Here is a 21,376-nt window from a genome sequence, read left to right as displayed (position 1 = left end):
TAAAAATAATAGCTTTATATAGCTTTAATATATTATTCATTGTATATAGTATACATAACACAGTTCTTTACACTCCAGTAAAAATGTATATAACTGGTATGATAATAATAAAAGGATAGTAACAAAAAATGTAAAAGATTAACACTCAAATAAAAGAAACAAAAAAAAAATTCAAATTCCATACTTAAGTTAGAGCACATTTAGGCCTTTATATTTACAGCATTAACAATAAGTTGTTAAAGGTGCAGCTAGTATTATACGGTTACAATTGCAAAACAGCCTGATAAAAGACAGTAGCTGAAGTCCCAGTATGAAGCAAGAATATTAATAAAAATGAAAGGTTTTGGTAATGTTGTGTGAAAATACTAGCAAAGACTGAATGTCAACTTTTACAGACCTCTTCACACAGCATTCCAGTAAAATAAAATAAATTTGATCAATATTTGTATTATTTAGTAATCAACAGCCAGGCAAGCTATTTTCTTTATTTTTTTAATTTGATGAAACATTTTGTTCACAGTTTCCAAAGAGTAATTCATATATTCAGATTCCTTCTGATAGAGTTGTCTTTTTGCCCTCGATAGCTGCTTTTTTGAAAAATACTGTCATTCTTATAAGTCATTTTTTATTGAGTATAGTTATCTATAGCCCCAGAGCTAATCCTTTACTTTCATCTGTGCTCTTTAACTTAAATCTACAAACTTAAAACTCTACCTTTGACAGTCTGTCCTGCCCATTTGTTTAATTTACATGAAAGCAAGTGCATATTTCTGTTGCTAACAAAACCTGATCAAATAATGATATAGTTTATACATGTCCTGTTTTTCCTTTACATTCATATTTGAATGCTGAATGTCAAATTGAAAGCACATTTTTCTTATTAATACATTAAAGCCATTAAACAAGATTACCTATATATATATAGGTAATAATACATATAATACAGTTAAAATGTGTCACAAAAAGCCTACATATGACTTGTATATTTTTCTGTGTAATTTCAAATGAAACCCAATGTACTACTAAGAAATAAAACAATTGATTTCACTCTACTAATCCACATATACTGGATTGTATCATTATGAAATCATGGCAATTTAAAATAAAGCTTTTAACTGTGGATCATTAGATCAGTCCGTTACTAGCTGGGCACAATATGATCCAGAGCTGCACTCACGCCTTGAATAAATGTTTGCTAGAGGTCAAAGGCTGTACTGATACCTCTCACGTCATGTGAAAACTTACAACAAAAAGTAGATCTGCTCACAGTTTCAGTATAAACTTAATAACTGAAAGAATTAAAATATGGATCTTTTAATTGTAATGCTTTCAATTCTGAAAAAAATGCCCTCAAAAATGTTAATTTTTCTAAATAACCCCATTGAACTGTTAAAACAGAAGTGTTACAACATAAAAAAAAACAATTCTGTTATACCTGGATTAGTCGCATATAATAAAGTAAAACATATAAGAAAAATGAAATTAAAAACAGGGAAATCAAAGAGTGTAAAAGAAAATCATCCTCACTACGTACTCAAAAATCAAGTGGCAAGCTTGAGAAAAGAAGGATCTGTTGCTTTTTCAAAGTACTGCACTATTCATAAAAAAATTAAAAATGTATGAAATGCCTATTTACTATACATGCTCTAACAGTTCAAAAAGCAAATACTTGCTATAAAAATGACTAAGCCTTTTAAAAAAAAAGCCTTATTTTCTCTACCAAAATACCTGTGTTCTTCTGAAGGCTAGATGAAAGGAAAAAGAATTTCAGGTTAGAATCATAGGCATCACAGTCTACCCCTGGGAAATATTAATACAGCACTAAACAATTATTCTGTTCCATCATTTTAAGTTTGTTTAGTGGAATTCAAGAATTTTGTAGTATCTACAGGATTTTGGGTCCTCAGATTAAAGACATTTGCTTACTGCTGAATGTCACCTTTTTAGTATGTTTCTGGTTAAATTAATTGTTTTTCAATGCAACAAAGCCCTACAGTAGTCAAAATTGTATTAGAAAATAAATAGTTCATTCCAAGTCATTCATTTTTTATACTATTCAAATAAAATGTTATTTATATTTCCCATATATAAAATGTTCTACATTTTAAATGAAAATTAGGCTTACTTTTTATATAATCTCTCTTAAAGTAGTTGAATGCAGAGGCTTAAGAGAAAATGGTTAGTAAACTACAGAGAACTGGAATTTTGAATAGTTTACATTCATCCACACCAGGTGCGGGACTCAGTTTGAAAGCAGCTTTTAACTGCAAATTCATGTTGCGCTCTATTGAAAAAAAGTATCTAAAGATACCAAAGAATGAAGTATAGATCTTTGCATTTTAAGATTACATTTTTCCTGAAGCCAGAGTGACATCTACATTTAATGAATTGGCTGCGATGCTGGAATTAACCTTCTTTATGATGTTAGCACAGTTATGTAAAAAGTTACACAGCAAGCTTAATTCAACTTTAAATATTAAGGTTTTATTTATTTAGAAAATGAAAGAATCTTTTTAAACATTGCTAAAATTAGACACAGACATTTACTATTTGTCCCTTCTGCTGTACAGCTGGGTAACATTAGAGGCCTGCCGAGCTCTGCCGTGACCCTGCAGTAGTTTGATTAGATTCTACTTTATTGGCGACAGTCAGACAACAATTGCACTTTCTGTAGCACACAGAGCACCTTCAGGATACTTAACCAATATCCAAGATACATTTGTCACAAAAACATTTTAAAGTGCAGGTTACCTCTCCCTGGCCCCCTCTATTTTCTTGTGTGGTTTTTAATCTCGGCCAGATACTGGCAAAAGATTTGTGGCTATAGAGTCCCACATGTGGCTCTAAAGGATAATGTCTGGCAAGAAAACCCATGAAACCAAAAACCAGAATCAAAGAGACAGACAAGAGTAGGGGGTTAGTAGGAGTGCTATGGCAGTAAGTGTGCTGAGCCTGAGGTTTAAGACACAGAGGTGCTGACACTTTGGTGCAATCAATTTACAACATTCTTAAAGCAACAGAACACCCATTCTTCAGCTCATATAAATAACTCATATGTTTTGACACAAAGAATTATGTACCATAGATTTAGCAGCTTGTCACTGAGAATCTTTCAAGTAATCTTCTACTTAAACTTAACCTCCAAATATTGTATTCTGCTAAATAAATAGTATAGTGATATAAAACCACTATATATATATATATATATATATATATATATATATATATATATATATATATATATATATATATATATATATATATATATATATATATATATATATATGTGTGTGTGTGTGTGTGTGTGTTGTGTTCAATAGTTCAGCATACATGCTGTAATATAGATAGTATCTGAAGATTCTTGGCTATTTTATGTACAGTTGCAGTTTCAATATTTTCCATAAACAGCATTTTAATAAATGGAGTGAATTTATTCTTGCCTTTTTTCATAAGATATGGACCTTTTTTTTAAATAAGTTTGCAGCAAATTACACTTTTCCCCACATTATACTGGAATTTCAACAGGTGTATATTTTATTAATATTTATTTTACATGCATAGATCTGCATATATCTTGTTGGAAATGTGTTACTATATCTGTCCATCACATTCATTTTAAAGTAAAACTGTAATACTATTCTGAGTAATAATTAAACAAAATTAAATTTATACAGCTTAGCCTATTTACTACCGATGTATAAAAATGGTCAGTAGGTTCTAACCATCTCCATTTAAACTAAAAACTGAATTATCATTAGTCTTTGATTACCACAGCACAATTTCCTAACCTTTCTGATGCACGTTGCAATTTTGTGTTTATCAGTATATCCGTTTCTTTTTCTTGTATGTGCCAAACTTGAGCAGCATGTGCAACAGTGTCAGAAACCTTGGATGATAATGCAAGCTTCTGGCTCCACTCAGGCTGACTTTTGAAGCCTTGCCCAAAAAAAGAACTGGGAGCTCTAAGGTGGAATTTAACAAAGCCTAGAAATTATTCCTTGAGAAGAACACTATCTGCAGTGGCATATTGCCTTGGCTGTACTTCCAAGTAGGAAAAGGAGGGGAGCTGCTGTTGAACTGTATTGCTCTATTTGAAATGTGGTATTTTTGAAAACGTTTTGTTTTTCCACCAGGACTTTATGACATGAGTCAGACAATATATGGAGTAATTTTTGCCACTAGACTGTTTCATTCCTTCCTGTATTTAATGGACACCAGAATACATTTACTTGTATTTGATACAAAATTAATTTGTGCCGTACACTGGTAGATGACAAATAAAATGACACATAAAATAAAAGTTAAATCTGACTCTCATTCGTTGTCTTGGTGTAATTAGTTTTGTGATAGTAGATTTAGGTATTTAATGTTTATGAATAGAAGAATAATTTTCAATTTATATTCTTAGTGATGCGGAATAGGTTATTACATTAGAATTCTGTAAATTTATATTTGATATTGTATTGTCACATTTTTTCCTTACAAAGTTAAAGCACATGCTAAATATTTGTTACTAAACTTAATGCAGCCAAATAGTACTCTCAGTAATTGCCAATTATGAATTCTCATGGAGTAACTGTCCACTCCCAGCCAATCCTGTATACAAGTGCGTCTTTTTTTTATTTTCAGTCAATGCATCACTGTTACTAATTGCTTAATCAAACTTGGCTAGTGAACAGCTAGACCTTTTCCTAAAACCAGAAGCAAAGATACAATCCAGAATAGTTTAACACCGTACTTTAGTCAGTGGTGTAACATCAGCCCATGTTATTGAATCACAACATTTAGAATACTGAAGGAAAGCATGTTGTTGGGCTGCTGGTTCATTTTGCCACTGAGAAGTTATGCCCCTATCCAGACTTCTTGACATGTTTTCATTACAACACTTGTACTCCATAGAATGACCCAATTAAATCCTTTTTTGGCACTGGCATAGATGACAAGTTGTCATCTTTCTCACTGCAGACAGGATAGTGTAGTACAGAGTGTATTTAACTGTGATGTTCATATGATAATCGTTTTGTTTTATGCAAACACTCAGATTAAATGTAGAATTAATTTAGAAATTTAATCTACAGCATTTAGGCAGAACTGTTCAAAAATGAGGGAAAAAACAAAATTTCTTGATATCTAAAATATTATATGTTATGGTTTGCCAATAATTCATCCATCCACCTTTTTAACCCATTTATACAGAACAGGGTTGCAGGGCAGTTGAAACCCATATAAGCAATCATTAGGTGCAATTCATTTCAACTGCTGGACAGTGCTCCAGTCTATCACATTGCCTGACTTATTATAATAAGATGTAGCAAAGTTTGCAGCTTCAGCCTGTTGAAGAAGGTGTGATGACATCACCGTGCTTACAGATAACTATCATAGAACTTTTGAGGTGATAGGAATACTCGTTTACCAAAGTAGTCAATCATTTATTAAGAACACAGGAGAACTCTTCAGCATGAGCTAATAATGGATAATTAAATGTTATGTTACTATTTGCATTATGAAGTTTTCTGTCATAATTATTATTGGTGGACACTTGAAGTGAGAATGGTACCCCTTCAAGGGTATTTCTGTGACCATGACTGAGGAATCCAGTCCTCAAGCTACACATCTTGTTCAGATTAATAACATAATAAACATGGTCTGATTTACTGAAATATTGAGTTTTCATGAGTTCTATTTTTGAAGTGATTTTCAAGGAAAGTATTCCATTGCAGCAGGGCAAAAAACGGTGAACTACGTAGGGGAAGCGATAAACTTCTAAAAACTTTAAAAAGAAGACTTGTAGTGATAAAGGGAGAACATGAAAAGTAGTAATAAAAATTAACTGTTCTTGAAAAATATGATTTCCTGCTGATATATATAAAACACAGTACATTTCTGTCTTTAAGTTGATTCGTTAAATAAAAGGGAGATTGTGATAAATAAAAATCTCTGAGAGCTCCAGACATTAACTAGGAGCTGTTTTCTGTAACCTACCAAACAGAGACTTCTCAGTTTCACTACTGACTGTGTTGCTGAAGTAAGTTGCTATCTAACAGCTTCACGTCTGACACCATGCAAACTCAGTGTAATTCAAGAAACAGTACAGGTGCTCCATTATTTGTAATTTGTTTTTAATGATCTTTGACAAGAAAAATATTTCCATGATGGCAGAGTGTCATTCATACAGTATGTACAGTATTTCCTGTCCCTGGTTCTTTGTCCAGCCAGAGCAAAGTTAATCTTGAAGTGCATCTCTCAATTTCTAAACCTTTAACAAATAGTAAAACAAAGAGGACATGTTTGTACATATATCCAACAGACGGATGACTCATGAAAAATGATTGCTTGAAATTCTAAGCAGATCTGTTGTGTCCAGCACACAGTACTCCCTACATACATCTGTGAGCAGCAAAATAATGTAGTTCAGAATATAATTATGTGGAATGATATTAATATGTAAAATGTAAAAAGACATTTTTTTCAAAATTCTGAAAAATAAATGAAAGAGAAATAATGATGCACTTTAAGAAGATAGTATTGTAAGTTTTGTTTCTGAGGGTTTTCATTTAGGCTTTAAGGTAAGACTTAATAAATACTAGTCAATAATAATTTAGAGTATGGCAATGTTTTGTATGTTAACTGGCACATGCATGTTAATATTTCACTGTGTTTTGCACATGTGACAAGAATGGCCCTATACATCTATGCATATGTGTTTTTGTTTTTTACTTTTTTTGCTTTAGACTACATTGTCAGCATTTGGATCTTGTGTTTGAGGCTTTGTTAAATATTCAAGTACAGTATAATAGGCCCAGATTGAGCATCCAAATCAGCACCATGTATAAGAACATGCAGGCTTCCCACAGATTGTACTGGCCTTTTAGTTACTGTTCTTGATCATTTTTGGGCAGTTAAGGCCAAAAAGAGGTAAAGGAACATATGGCTGTAAATCTGAGACACACTTGTGAGTGACTTGGCAGCATTGGACCACCGGTCCCTTTCCCCATCTGTTACTTTAGAGTTATTACTCAGATCTTAATAAATGTGGCCTAAAACGGGGCAATTGAGTCTGTTGTTGAATAGTAAGTAGGTTATTCAGCTTCAGTAGACATTTTTAGATCTTTCAGGAGTAACATCATCTCCATCTCTAGAAGCATCAAGTTAATAGCTGGCAGCTCAGCTTAAGTTCACTCATCAGACATTGCTATTGTTCTAGATAATGTTTACCTGAATTTTTTTTCCTTTTCCTGTGCTCCACTAATCTCTTGCTTTTAACCAATTTAGTATTGCTTTAATGCTTTACTTTGTATGTCCTTCCTTGTTTTGTTTGATATCAGAAAGATCTGTACACTACACCAATCAGTTATAAAAAGTTGATCATGAAAATAATAACAAAGGCTAAAACTTTAACTGAACTGTAGTTGAAGAGTTTATTTTCCATAAAAAAACATTAGTTTCACTTTGTTGATAATTAAATGAATCACAAAAGGTGTGAGAGTTTTCAATGCAACCTTATTCAGTCTGTCCCTCTGAGCCATGGAAGCAATCCAGTAGCATCAACTGTACTGTCCTTTCCAAAGACTGCCCAGCCAAATGACACAATTTGGACTTTATGTGACCATACCTCTGATTGATGAGTCTCTAGAGGCATACTGGAAGGGCTTTAAAAGTATTCTAAGAATTTTTCAACTTGAATTTCCCAGCATTAGTTGCCAACTTCATTACTAATTTTAGATGATTTATTATTTTCTTTGTAAATACATGAATTAAGGATTTTTTTAGAAACAAAAACAAAGCTAGACTACAGACTTTAAAAAATAAATAAATAATACTTTGTGTATGTGATTCTATTGTTTTAGCTTTGATTCCATAATAAAGTGAAATGCATAAGTAGAAGTAATAATAATGATAACAACAATAGTAATAATAATGACTTCCTACTCCTTGAGTTATTTTCTAAGCAAAGTTTTTTAATGCATCATTGAATCAAATACAATGCTTTCTTTATATTTTGTACTGCCAATGCTTTACTGTAGTTACTTACAACATGTCTGGCATATCACAAGATTAACTTATTTTAATAAACAAAAAGTTGCTTGGGTTCTGAAAGCAATATTCTCATAAATCCATGAGAAAGAGTCAAAAAACAAAGAGAGTTCTGTAATTCTGACAAGAAATTTTAAGTGAGAGATCTCGCCCTATTAAAATTCATTTATCACTTTTACTGTGATTTCTTACAATGAAGTTGTTATCAGTGCAGTTATTTTTTAATCAGCATTCTCTTAAAAAAACATACAATATTTTTAAATGAAAGCAGGGTGTTTATTAGGGGTCATATGTTTTATTGCCAAAGTAAAATGTTAACATATACCATATGGGCATCTCAGTGTTGTGAAAACCATTATTCTTATGAATAAAGATATTATCCTTGAATTTGCTGTAGTTTTTATTTGCAATTATTTAAACCTACCTTGTTAAAGAAGGCAACTAATTTTCAAAGCTTATGAGAACAATACAAAGTGCACATTTTATAAGAAAAAAAATAATGAAGTATTTTAGGTAAAATAAGCATCAAGTAAATCAGAAAACTAAAAGGAAATGTGTAGATGTGTGTATGTTTAAATTCTCTTGGTACATGCAGCCACTTGCCATGTATACAAGAAGAGGCCCAGGCAAGGACATTACTGGGGTGACACAGGGAAGATCTAGGTCCCACTTGTAGCTTTTACAAGAGAATAATAGACTGTGATACTCAAGCAGCAGAAAAGGTTGTTATGATGTCATTCACTGTTGGAATGCAGAGGCTACTAAACTGCTGCATGGCCTAGATGTGTGGCCCAGAACAGCAAAAGGCAAGCATAACAGTACAGAATAGTCTATAATAACAGAAAGTTGGCTTGGGCAGATGAGTGGAGTGCTCCCCTAAAATACTAGAGGGCAGAAGAACCAGTACATGCCATGGGAGCTCATCCATCAGAACAAGCATCACCTTCTCTTTGCTAGAGGGACACACAATCCCCAGGATGGAATCTGTGGAATAGTGCTGTTCCTTTGACAATGCAGGCAGCTTCAGAACTAACTTGGAGAATCCACCTTTAAAGGAATACTCATCCATCATATGTTTTCATGCAGAACAGAGATAAGTTTATGATAGAGTAGGCATGTATGGTGACCAATGCTGGACAACAGCAAACTATTAAATATCAAAAGCATCCTCACAATTACTAATGTAGCATAAAAAATAGTGAATTTCCCCTTGGGGATTAATAAAGTATCTATCTATCTATCTGTCTATCTATCTAATCTACATGTCGAGTCATCCAGTCATATGCTCACATTGTTCCAAGCACACGTATTTTTAATAAAATATTTTTAAATAGAGCACTTCAGGAACATGTTCCAATGAACAAAAAATGGAGCATGCTCAAACATGAGCAAGATTTAAGGCCAATGGAAGCCTCAGGGGTGTAGCAATCCCAGGGTCCTCTAAAGGAGTTGAAGCCTGTTCTTGCATGTTTCCCTGGCCTGCCAAGATATTTTAGGGCTTGGACTGATAAAGTTTAAAACTACCTCACAAATAGGGGTTTTATAATACAAAGACAGGAGGAGAATGGGGCAAAAACTGATGGGAGTAAGAGAGGTCTGAGATTAAGAAGAGAGGCAGACAGAAATTATGTTCAAGGTCATTCAAGACTTTTTCAGAGAAACTGAAACATATTTATTTCAGATTTGTTATTTGTTGTGTTGTCCCTTTGTTTTTTTTTCTGTTATACATTCTGTGATTCAAAAAATGAATGGTTATTTGGGCTTATTGACAGAAATGGTGTAATATAACTGGTACATGGCACTAGTGTTATTTACATATGCTACGCTGTGGAAGTGGTGGAGCTACAGAAGACTAAAAAGTACCCAGAAAAACTTTCATAGGGTGTTTCATTTTTCTAATGACAGAAAGTGGTCAAATAAGCTGATTCATTATGTTGGCTTTCTACTGGTTTATTCTGACATCTCCCTATTAATGTAAAGTTTCCTTTCTTATTGATGTGGTGTGTGGAAGAATGAAATGTGATTATATATAATATAAGTAAGGAAGCTTCCTGCACATCGTACCATAAAAGGATGAAAAAAAGACAAGCCAATTCAGTGATTCTTGTGCAGTTACAAGCTATCATATAATGATAAATCTTTACAATAAAGGCCTGACTTTGAAATCAGTATTGCAAGAGTACACCATGACAAGGTACACCATGACAAAGGATGAAAGAATGATCACCACTTTCTATTTTAACCTTCCTGCATACATATATCCCAATTCACTTTTAACAGCATATTCCTACTGTACAAATTAACATATTTTTACCATTTATCAATCACAAGGTTCAGTCAAAAAATATAATTGCTCCAAAATTGTAAACATTCACAAAATTAGATTTGGCCAAGCCAAACAGTCAACACCCTTCCTATAGCCAATTCAGCATCAAATGAAGCATCAAAAAAGTTAAGGTCAGGCCTCCCAGCTTTATAAAGCTGCAATAGTTAAATCTTTATTTTCTACATACAACAATAATAGCAAAAAGACACAATTGAAAATCTAATAAAGCATAAGCCTGGGCAAATTTCCTCTGGAAGCAGCAGAGAGAACATATCTCCACCCTATGACTGTGGTGAGACATATTTACTCAGAAAATTCTCATGAGACAGCACAGAAAGCCCATTTCCAACACATTTTCACAGACATAGTTTGTCCTTTTCAGTTTTCTTTAGTTCTATTATATGTATCCTGAAAACAGTGCATGTAGCATAGCAAAAGCAGCAAGCAGCATATGACAAAGAGTTTCCAGATTACAAAAAAAATGCGCTGTGGCAAAAAGCATCAGTAGGATCGGTAACAATGTAACATAGGAAATCATGGTGAGTTTATTGGCGGAGATGGAAAAAGACTCTACTCTTGAAACATTATTACATTGACAAAATTTTACTTAAGTAAAAGTAAATGTATTTGACATGGAAATTACTCATGTAAAAGTAAGAAAGTAGGCTTGGAAAAACTTATTCAAGTAAAGGAAACTATTTAGTTACTTTGGAAAAAAATAACCTAAATTAGTAAACGTCCTCAAATATCTATGTTGTGAACTGGAAAACATAAGCAGAATACACATAGCAATAAAACTGATTTTATATATATGAAAAGTCATAATAATGATATATAAATATACAGTATATATATATATGTTTATATGTATATATACATACACACACATTTAGACACTTAACAAAAATGGCATACTTTGCTGTATATGCCAATTGCATTTCAAACTTATTCTGTAATTATGTAAGAAAATCTAAACAAACCACAGAGCAACCCTATTGATTTCAAATTGTTATGATTATTGCACAATTCTAGCAAAGTGAGCCCATCATCAATTGCAAAGCACATTCACTTCACTGCAATGAAATTAGAAATTATGAAAGCAGACCACATATTTATATTACTAGATGTACACAGCAATAATTAAACTATGAATTTAAGGAGAGTGTTATGTTGTTAATTTAAGTTTTTTTTTTCCAAAAATACGTTTTCTTGTCCATAAATTAATTTACAAACTTTTTGTGTTACATGAACACATTTAATGCAAAACTACAATTATTAATTTTACAATTAAAGGTTAAAAATTGACTAATTAAATGCAAAAATCCTAAACAAAAAACAAATGTAACAGAATTTTTGAGCATCATCTCTCTTTTTATAGCTTTTTATATACGTATGAAACCCTTGTTATTTTCAAAAAAAATCTAAATAAAGACCACAGCAACCTTACTGTCTTGAAACTTATTATTTGTAACTTAAAATTATTACTGTGTACTTGAGCAAACTGGAGTCTTCATCAATTGCAAAGTGCTTTATTTTGTCACTTGGACAAAGTGTGTCATCTGCTGGTATGTGTGTAATCAATAAATCATTGCAGGATTTTTTAAAATGTATTTTTTGCTAAAATGATGTAGCTGTTTCTGACATTGAATCTTCATAAATAGAAGATGTATTATTCAAAAGCTATGTAGAATCAAAAATAGGTTATGCAGACTACAAAAGGAGTTACCTAAGCAATAAAGCAATCCAACAGCAAAAAAGACCTAATCACGAATCCAGAGCAGCCAAAATACACAGCAAAGACACAAAATTCCAGAAATTGACAAAGCCCAAGAATAAGCACTGAATGTTTTTGGAAATGACTTATTGTACATGCTTTGAGCACTCAACAAAATTAATCAGTAGTATAGATAAAAAAACTAAAACTTTGCAGCAACTATATGTAGTTTTTGATTCTCTACATACAGTGGATGAGCATTTATGTGAGTATTATGATACCTTTAATACCAGCCTGTCTCTGATGGTACATCTACAAACATATAACTATTTAGCAATCTGGACGAGGAGGAGGTTTGCATGTCTGAAGCCAACATCTTGTAACTTTTGGATCTGTACGCTATCTGTCCTTTTGGGTGCTGAAGGAAGCTGGCTTCTGCTTTTGCTATAGTTTGGCCAGCTGCTTGTGTGTACACACACAGCAGGTTAAGACAACAGCTAAGTCTCCTGTTTTGGCCTCCATTTCGACCCTCTCACCTTGACCAGGTTTCCACACTACATTCATACCATCCATTCCACGATATGTAGTCTCATCTATTCACCCAACTACTCAAAAGATTTCTATGATTAGAAAAAACAGCCAAGAAGCTATAACTGAAAATGTTCTTCCAGCTCCCATCTCCAGCTGCAAGCGAGAGAGGGATTTTAAGTTGTCATTCGTGAAGTCAGCCAAGAGCACTCTCGAAGTCCCAAGGTTTGCTGAGATCACAAGGACTGCCAAGAACATGGCCGAGGTTCCAAGTGAAAATGAGTGTGGAAATGATGGTTACCTATCACTCCTTAAGGGGGATCACCGGAGTTGCTGCTCGTTATCCCTAGAGGTGAAATTTGCTACTTGTTACCTCTGGAGGGGACACATCCACATTGCTTCCTGTGACCTCTGAGGTGGGCAACTGCATGTATTTATCTGTGACCCCTGGAGGGGGCACATCTGAGTTGTTGACTGTAACTCCTTCCAAGTTACAGTCAAGGACTTCAAACACACTAGAGCTGAGTATTAAAAAAGTAGTTAGTTAGTTTGTATATTTTGTATATTTTAGACCAGTCAGCCCTACCAGCAGGTGCCAGCTGGCACCACTGGTAGGTTGTTTGCCCATCTCACTTGCCCTGCTGGGATCACCAGGAGATGGTACCTGACTACTTGTCTCACTTGCCTTGCTGGGACCTCCAGGAGGTGGTGACCGAATTCCTTTCTCGTCTGAGCTGTGGGGGCTACTAGGAGGTGGTCTAACTTTCTCATCTGCTGTGCCAGACTCCAGACTTGTAGCCCCATCTGCCATGCCATGTTCCAGTCTTCTCTTCATTTTGTCTCTAAGGGATAAGACTACTTGAGTTGGACAGTGGAGGGGCTTGTTGTGTCCGGAAGCCACCCCTTGGGCAGGAGGTTGTTATATTTCAGCCAATGTTCCTACATAGACACAATCCTAGACAGTTCCAAAAAGGTCCACTTGAGGGGGAATTGCAAATAAACAGAAAAAAATTAATACAAACAAAAAATTAAAAATGAACAGAGAAGAACTAAAACAAGGATTTGAATCCCACATACAGGAGTGACAGTGGGTGAAATATAACAGTTCTTAATGCAACACTAACAGATAAAAAATATCTTCTTATAAAAAGATCTTAATTTTAAAAAGTCCCAAAATATATAACCTAGCAAGGTTAGGATTACATCACATTATTCATAGTTAGGTCCAGTCCCTGACTGAGAAAGGAGTCTCTTTCTGAACATTGCCTAAGATTTAGTGGTAGATATTATGATGTTAATTGATAATGTCTAGAAACATTACCAATATTCTCTCATTACTGGATAGTTTTGGAATATTATGAACATTTGTTGCATTACTTTCAACAAAGTTTCTGACTTGTAAATGAAAAAAAAAGTGAATTGGAGAAAGTCTATATTTAAGACAAAGTTAATCAAAGGGTGCAAACTCATTGCCAATATAACAGTCCTAAAGGTTTAGATACCTAGTGATTTCCATAAATTAAAGAGTGTGTATATTAGGGAGAGACAGAATATTCATTTATTCTGTAATGAAACTACAGAGAACAGCATCTCTGCCATAAGGTTTTTTTACATTGGTCCCATATTTTGAACAAGTGATTCACAATCTCATCGTTAGTAACATGATGATAATTAGTGATAGTTGGAGTAACAAGCAAGGCATAAAAAATGGAATCCAAGCTAAACCAAGAAGGTGCATTCCTTAAACTTTTCTTCCTTTTATTATCTCAGATTTCAAATAATTGAAAACACCTAATAAACCACATAATTAGAAAATAAGCACCACTACCAAGTATACATATATATGTACAGTGTATATGCATTTGGGTGTACAATATGTTAACTGAAGGATCTGTCTTAAATACAAAAAATGACTTAAAAGATGTTGACATTGTATAATATTTAACAGAAAACAATTCAATAATAAAAAAGTTACACATACATATATTATCATTTTAAGTGAATAGCAATGCTTTTAACAAAAAAATCTATGTCAGTTTTACTGGTAAAGAAACCAAAAAAGTAAAGTAATTATAAAGTAAATAAATGAATAATTAAAAATTGCTAAAATGCCTCAAAATTGTTTAGTTGCACAAAAATAGAGGGATATGCAAATTCTCTAGTAACAGCACTTATTAAAAGAAACCCAGATATAATGCAGCTTACTAAGAAAGGTAGTGCATTTCTTAAATCTGTTAAAAGTTTATAAGATACAGTAAGTATTTCTGTTAATATGCATTCCTTCAAATTTTTGTACCAGAATGTTCTTGTACTTTCCTCCTTTCATATCCATAAATTTAATGATGACCTAAGACTGTCAGTAAAACATTACATTTCTGTTTCCTACATGTGCCCAGCAAAGGTTTGTAGCATTTTTCAAAAAAGCAGCAGCCAAATCAATTACCTGTTTAATACATCTTCCTTTTTAATATCCTTGCACAATGAATCTGTGAATGTTGTTCTGTAACAATTCGATTAGAGTACAAGAAACTATAATTGTTATGATACAAATGGGTTCGTCCCTGGCTTAAAGAAATACTCCAATCAAAAATTATGGGTTTTTTTACAAGTTACCGTATGTACCTTGCAATGATGTAGGTTGTCACACAACCCACATATGAAGTTATCCAGTTAATATGCTCATAAAGTCCCAAACACATGTATTTTTACTAGAATATTGTTAAATAAATTACCTTTGAACTCCTGTGAACGACAATGGAAAGTGTTCAGATGCACCTGAGCCTTTGAACTGAAGACCCACCACCCTGCCTCATTCATAAGTCAGGAGTCCAGCCTAGCAACAGCTTATTCATTGGCTAACATTGCACTTCATGTTATATGAACAAAAGCTTAAAAGTTAAATAAAAGAAATTAATATGTTATTTGGAAGTGAATATGCCTCGTATTTGTTCATATTCGAGTTGCTTCCACAAGAAAAAGACAAATTTACCCATGTAGTTTTACAAACTGCTACTAAAACAAAAATGGATAATGACTCATTTCCATCACCTCGTCAAGGCAACCATCATATTAAAACTGTAAACAGTTAATTTAAATCAACTACTGAAACTAATCTCAGTCGAGAAGTTGAAAGATCGAACCATGGCTGCTGATTTCACCCTGAAGCTACAGATTGAGGATTTGGATTTTGCAGATGACATCGCTTTGATACCAGAAGACAATGCCCTCATAGATAGATAGATAGATAGATAGATAGATAGATAGATAGATAGATAGATAGATAGATAGATAGATACTTTATTAATCCCAAGGGGAAATTTACATAATCCAGCAGCTGTATACTGATACAAAAAACAATATTAAATTAAAGAGTAATAAAAATGCATGTAAAAGCAGACAATAACTTTGAATAATGTTAGCATTTACTCCCCCGGGTGGAATTGAAGAGTCGCATATATTGACATCCTGCAGATGTCAATGTTGTCCCTGCACCACTAAGCCAGTAAGATCAGGATTCAGATTAGCACCGAAAAGTTGAAAATCATGCGAGTTGCAAGTGGATGCAGTGAAACCAGGATGAGGGTTGAACAAGATGAGCTCAAGGAGGTTGACGGGTTTACTTACTTGGAAAGCATGATTAGCAAGGATGGGGATACAGAGGAAGACATAAGCATCTGCAATATATAAGAGGATGTCACATTTGGTCCTCAAAGCCCATTGAAATTAACATCAAGATTTGCCTTTATACCAGCATCAATATACCCACAGCAATATATGTATGCGAGACCTGGAAATCAATGGCCAGGATTAAACACTGGCTCAATGTGTTCCATCAGTGACGACTTTGACATATTCTTGGCATCCTTTACTTCGACCATGTTACAAACAAATACAGTAATTGCTTTGATGAAGTGGCCTGAAAAGTCTCCATAACTTCATTGCTCACCGTCGACTATGCTGGCCATGTGAAAACCATCAGGTGGTCAGCGAGGGAGGGTTTGATCACCAATAACCTGGCGAGGAACCTAATGATGCCACTGGGACGCTGCCCGCAATAGTATCTACGTAAACGTTGTACTTAATACTGATGCTGTGGATACTTACAACATAGTGGTGGAGAAGTTTTTAGATGATCACCAGCTGACATGCTTAATGACATTAGAGGTATAGTGCTATATGTGACATCTGACAAAATAAACTATCTGCTATTGATCTCTAATACAGTTGTTGTTGCAGAATGAGATATTTATGAGAAGAATTTGTTAGGGAGTGATAATTACTTTATCAAGTGTACGGTAGGAGCAATACTATAGGAATTTGACTTCTATTCCTGGATGGAATTTTAATAGTGCAAACTTCTTGAAGTAGCATATTTAATTAGTGGGGAATATTGAGTATAAATTTGAACTTTTCAGTGATATAGTTTAGCAAATAGCTGCAGATACAATTCTGAAAGTGGCATGTTAAAGCAAAAGGAAGACTATGTCCTGGTGGGCAAATGTTTATGTACAGGCAGTTTTTAAAAAAAGTAAGGTTTTTAAATAAAATAAAATTTTTGTTATATGGAAAATTTGTTTCTATAAAAAATGGAGGAAGCAATGCTGAAGATAAACTGTCAAACATGTAAAAACAAAGTCATGGAGGTAATTCTTTAGTAGTATTGATAGGGATATCCCAGTAGGGAAAGTGTGATCTGGAAAATGGGGAGACTGAGGTGAACCAGAGTCTTGTATATTGTTCTAGGAGAAAAGGGTTTTTTTAGTAAAAGGCAGAAGTTTTGGCTTTATAAAAGTGCACAGTTCTGAATACCTGAAGCTGACATAATTGCAGCTCCACGATCACCATGTTAGACCACTTTGGTTGTGTCTCCTGGCTGCTATAGTCCTTCTGCTGTCGGTGTGTGATCACCAGCAAGCCTCACAGGGCTGGTGGATAGCTGGCATACGAGATGCCTCTGAGGCAGAGAGGGGCAGTCAAAAGGGTGAAGCACCTTGGAAATGCCAGCAAAGTGGTTACTAAGTGCCATGTCTGCAAACACTGATCTTGTAGCTCCTTTTTTACTGGCTTCACCGGTAGTCCTACCCCTTCAGGCAGTTGAGCACATGTACAGTATATGTGTTTGTGGTTAGTAAAATTGTGGTGAGTCTTGGGATGATTTTGGGTTACAAAAAGTGTGCCTCTACTGAAAAAAGGTTAGGAAACACAGATCTAGTCAATAGCATGAGGTTATTTTTTGGCAGGCTTATTAAAATGACTCAGTTAGTCAAAAGGTAATTGAGAAATGTTCAAGCCTGAAGGAAAGGAAGGCAAAATTTATGTTCAAGAAATTATAGATATCCTGATCATAAAGGCAGAATAAGATATAGGTTTTACTTGTCCTATGGGTTTAGTACAAGACATGTTGGGGTAGTAAGTTATGATTTAAGATCTAGGGGTCTGTGGATCTTCCCATGTGAATTTGTAAGCCTGGCAAACTTGCATAAGACTAGGCAGACTGGCAACAAGTATAGAATAAAATTAGGGTGGGAATGACTCTGTTGGTGTCATAAATGATAAACCGGGATGCAAAATTTGAGAAAAATCAGAGGACTAGTGATTTTATGATGTGGATGTATGGAATATAGCGGAAATGGCCAAGTACTGGACACTCTATTAGCAGAGGCAGAGTAATTATTAAAAGATCATGGAGGTTGAGGTGTGAACATTATGGTATTGGTTTTGGCAGAATGAGGAACTGGGCAAGTTGGCAGAGGATTGGACAATTCGCAGACAGGGGTACTATAGAATTTTGGTGGCTGCTACACCTGTTCCTTTCCACATCTATAGGAAAATTAAGGGAAGAATAAGGGGACTTTGTGTGTCATGGACTGAAGTTTTGGAGCACAGTAGAAATTGAAGAGCTGGCATCAGATTGGGCACCATGGTAAAAAGGGTATAATACATTTTAGCCTGGATTTATCCTATGGGCCTGGTACTGGACAGGTCAAGATGTGCATTGACAGATGAGGACCACAAGAACGTGTAGAATGACCAGATTGCTGTCACTGGGGATTAAACCAATTTGTTTGCCATTTTCATGCCTACTTTGTTTTTCTTTCAATTCTTTTGGGTCATTTTAATAAATATCCGAGTATTATAGCCCCCTTTAAGTCATGATTACAGGTGTTATATTACTGACAAAAGTTTAGCTTTGCAACATAAAAAGATTACTCAGAAATTAGTTCATAATGACAACATTGGTTTAATTAAATCTTGTATATAATAAGATCATTTCTGCAGGTTTTTCATATCATTTAAGACACTCTCAGTTTCAGCAACTGCTTTAGAGGAACATTATCATGGTTTTAATGTGGAAGATCCAAAATTCAGACACCAGTTAAAGCATGACACCATCGTATATAATGGTGGCACAATAATGTCACAAATCATATTATTGTTGGATTACGTATATAATTAGAAAATTAAAATTGAATGAAAAAGTGCCTATTGGCTTGTCCAGAGTTTGGTGGTTTTCCTGTTTTTAGGTAGGAAAAATTTTAATTGTTTGTAACAGTAATATTTTTTTGCAGGGTGGCACGGTGGTGCAGAGGGTAGTGCTGGTGCCTCGCAGTTAGGAGACCCAGGTTCACTTCCCAAGTCCTCCCTGCATGGAGTTTGCATGTTCTCCCCATGTCTGCTTTAGTTTTGTTAACAGTTGTTCATTTGTTTCCTTCATTTATCCTAATTTTTCACTGCAAAAACTTTATGTGGGAGTTCTTTTTCTTTTATTTAACAAAAAAAAAATCTGCCAATGGGGTAAGCAAAACTTCCTTGACAAGGTTTCTTAAAGTAAGCTAAATAATTATAAATACAACATTTTTGGTAAGTCAGTAATCCTTACAATAAGAAAATTTAATGTCATGAAATAAATATTTTTCATTTGCTTAGATTTCATTTTGTGCAGTGTTCCTTTCTCAGTTGCTGCTTTTGTAAATGTTTTATATTAGTTTATTACTTTTTATCATTACTTGCATGTTTTGTAGTTTAATAATTGCCATTTGTATCATGTTAATAAAGTGTGGTTACATTACTTTATACGGTATTGTAGGGTCTCCACTTAGCTTACAGACCTAAGGTGCTGTGGTCAGTAGGGCTGCAGTTACCTGAGAGCTATTTAAGACACCTGTTAGCTACAGCTATTTACCATGGGATTAGCTACTTGAAACAGTGTATTTCAACTCCCTTCTGTGCTTTGTTATTTTACAGTCAGGATTTTTTCCTTGTTTTGTATGTATTGTTTTATTTCCATTTTTTAATTCCTGTATTTCATGTCTTAAGTTTGGGTTTAGACTGATTCTTATTTCTTAGTCTCATAGGCATCTTGAGACCAACTTTTTGCATTGAAGTCTTTATTGTGTTTGAGAGCTGGCCAATCATAACATTGAAGAACCTTGAAAACACTGTAGGTAGATGTAATACATACAATAATTCAGTGGTGTAGTTTCTATGAATTAACTTTGCTCAGTGTTTTTTATTTTTATGTGTTTATTTCATTTTTTATATTTTTTAACTGCAACACCATTTTCCTTTCATCCTGTTTACTTTGCATTTTGCTGGTCGCATGGTCATATAGCAATGTGTATTATCTTGTTCCACCTTTAATGATGGCAGTGTACAGCTCCTAGAATTCTAGTATTGGATCCCTTTACAAAACAAACCTTTATTATTAGTGGGAAAAAAAAGATAATGTCAAAACTAACTTTGGGCCTTGATTCTTCTTTGTTTTTGATTTTGCTCCTGATTTTGTGCTTTTGATGCAGTTTCTCAGTTTTATTTTGATTTTTCTGGTATTTGAAATTATAATGTAGCTCTTTACAAATAACCCCATTCCCTTTATGCTTCATATGCCTGAACGTAGTGTTTCCATAATATATTGTGAGACAAAATATTACAATACTGTATTAGTTTTTCTCTCCATTATTCATACTTGATAGATTTCCACCATTTCAAATATTTGAAATGTCCCTTTCTACCCTCTTTTAATGTCCTAACTGAGGAATCTTTTGTGTTTTTCAGTTATAAGAAGAGAGTATGTTTACTGGATACCTGATAAAATAATTGTATTGCCCTCTAAATTGATGACAGTGGAGTTTCTTTTTTCATTTTGAGCTGTGAACTCAAAGAATTAATGATGATTTCTATAAATCTTGCATGGCAGGAGGCATGGCAGCCAAGCCCCAACATTTTTATATCCTGACTTATAAACATACTGCCTATGGCAAAGAGTGGTTTTCATGTTTCACAATTCCATTATTTTAAACTCTGCAAATTTTAGTTTGGCTGAAATCTTGAGTTCTGAAGATTTTTTTTTTTGTAGTGTAAAAGTTTGCCGGAGGGTGGGGAGGTGGAATACAAAATACAAATGATATTTGATGGGTTTTGATTAGATTTGTATTGCTTTCGCTATTTGGAATTTCATACTGTTTTTTTTTTTTGTTTACTGTTATAATAAAAATTTGCCCTGGCATTCCACAAGTAATCTGCATCACTTCAGTGTATCAGGTAGCATAGTTAACGATTACAAAAACAGACTAATAGCAGCAAGCTGATATATTCAGTGGCCACACAGTATTCATAGTAAGACTCACAAACTAAATGTTACTAGAACAATTAATAAGTTTTGTAGTAATCCCAGGAATTAGAGATGTTTGCCAGAAGAAAAGTAAATCCATCTAAGTTTTGCCTTTATTCTGGACCAAATAACTTGCAAGAAATGTCACTTCTTGGTTTCATTC

Source organism: Polypterus senegalus, chromosome 8, assembly GCF_016835505.1.
Source record: "Polypterus senegalus isolate Bchr_013 chromosome 8, ASM1683550v1, whole genome shotgun sequence".
NCBI lineage: Eukaryota > Metazoa > Chordata > Cladistia > Polypteriformes > Polypteridae > Polypterus > Polypterus senegalus.
This window is presented reverse-complemented; position numbering follows the sequence as displayed.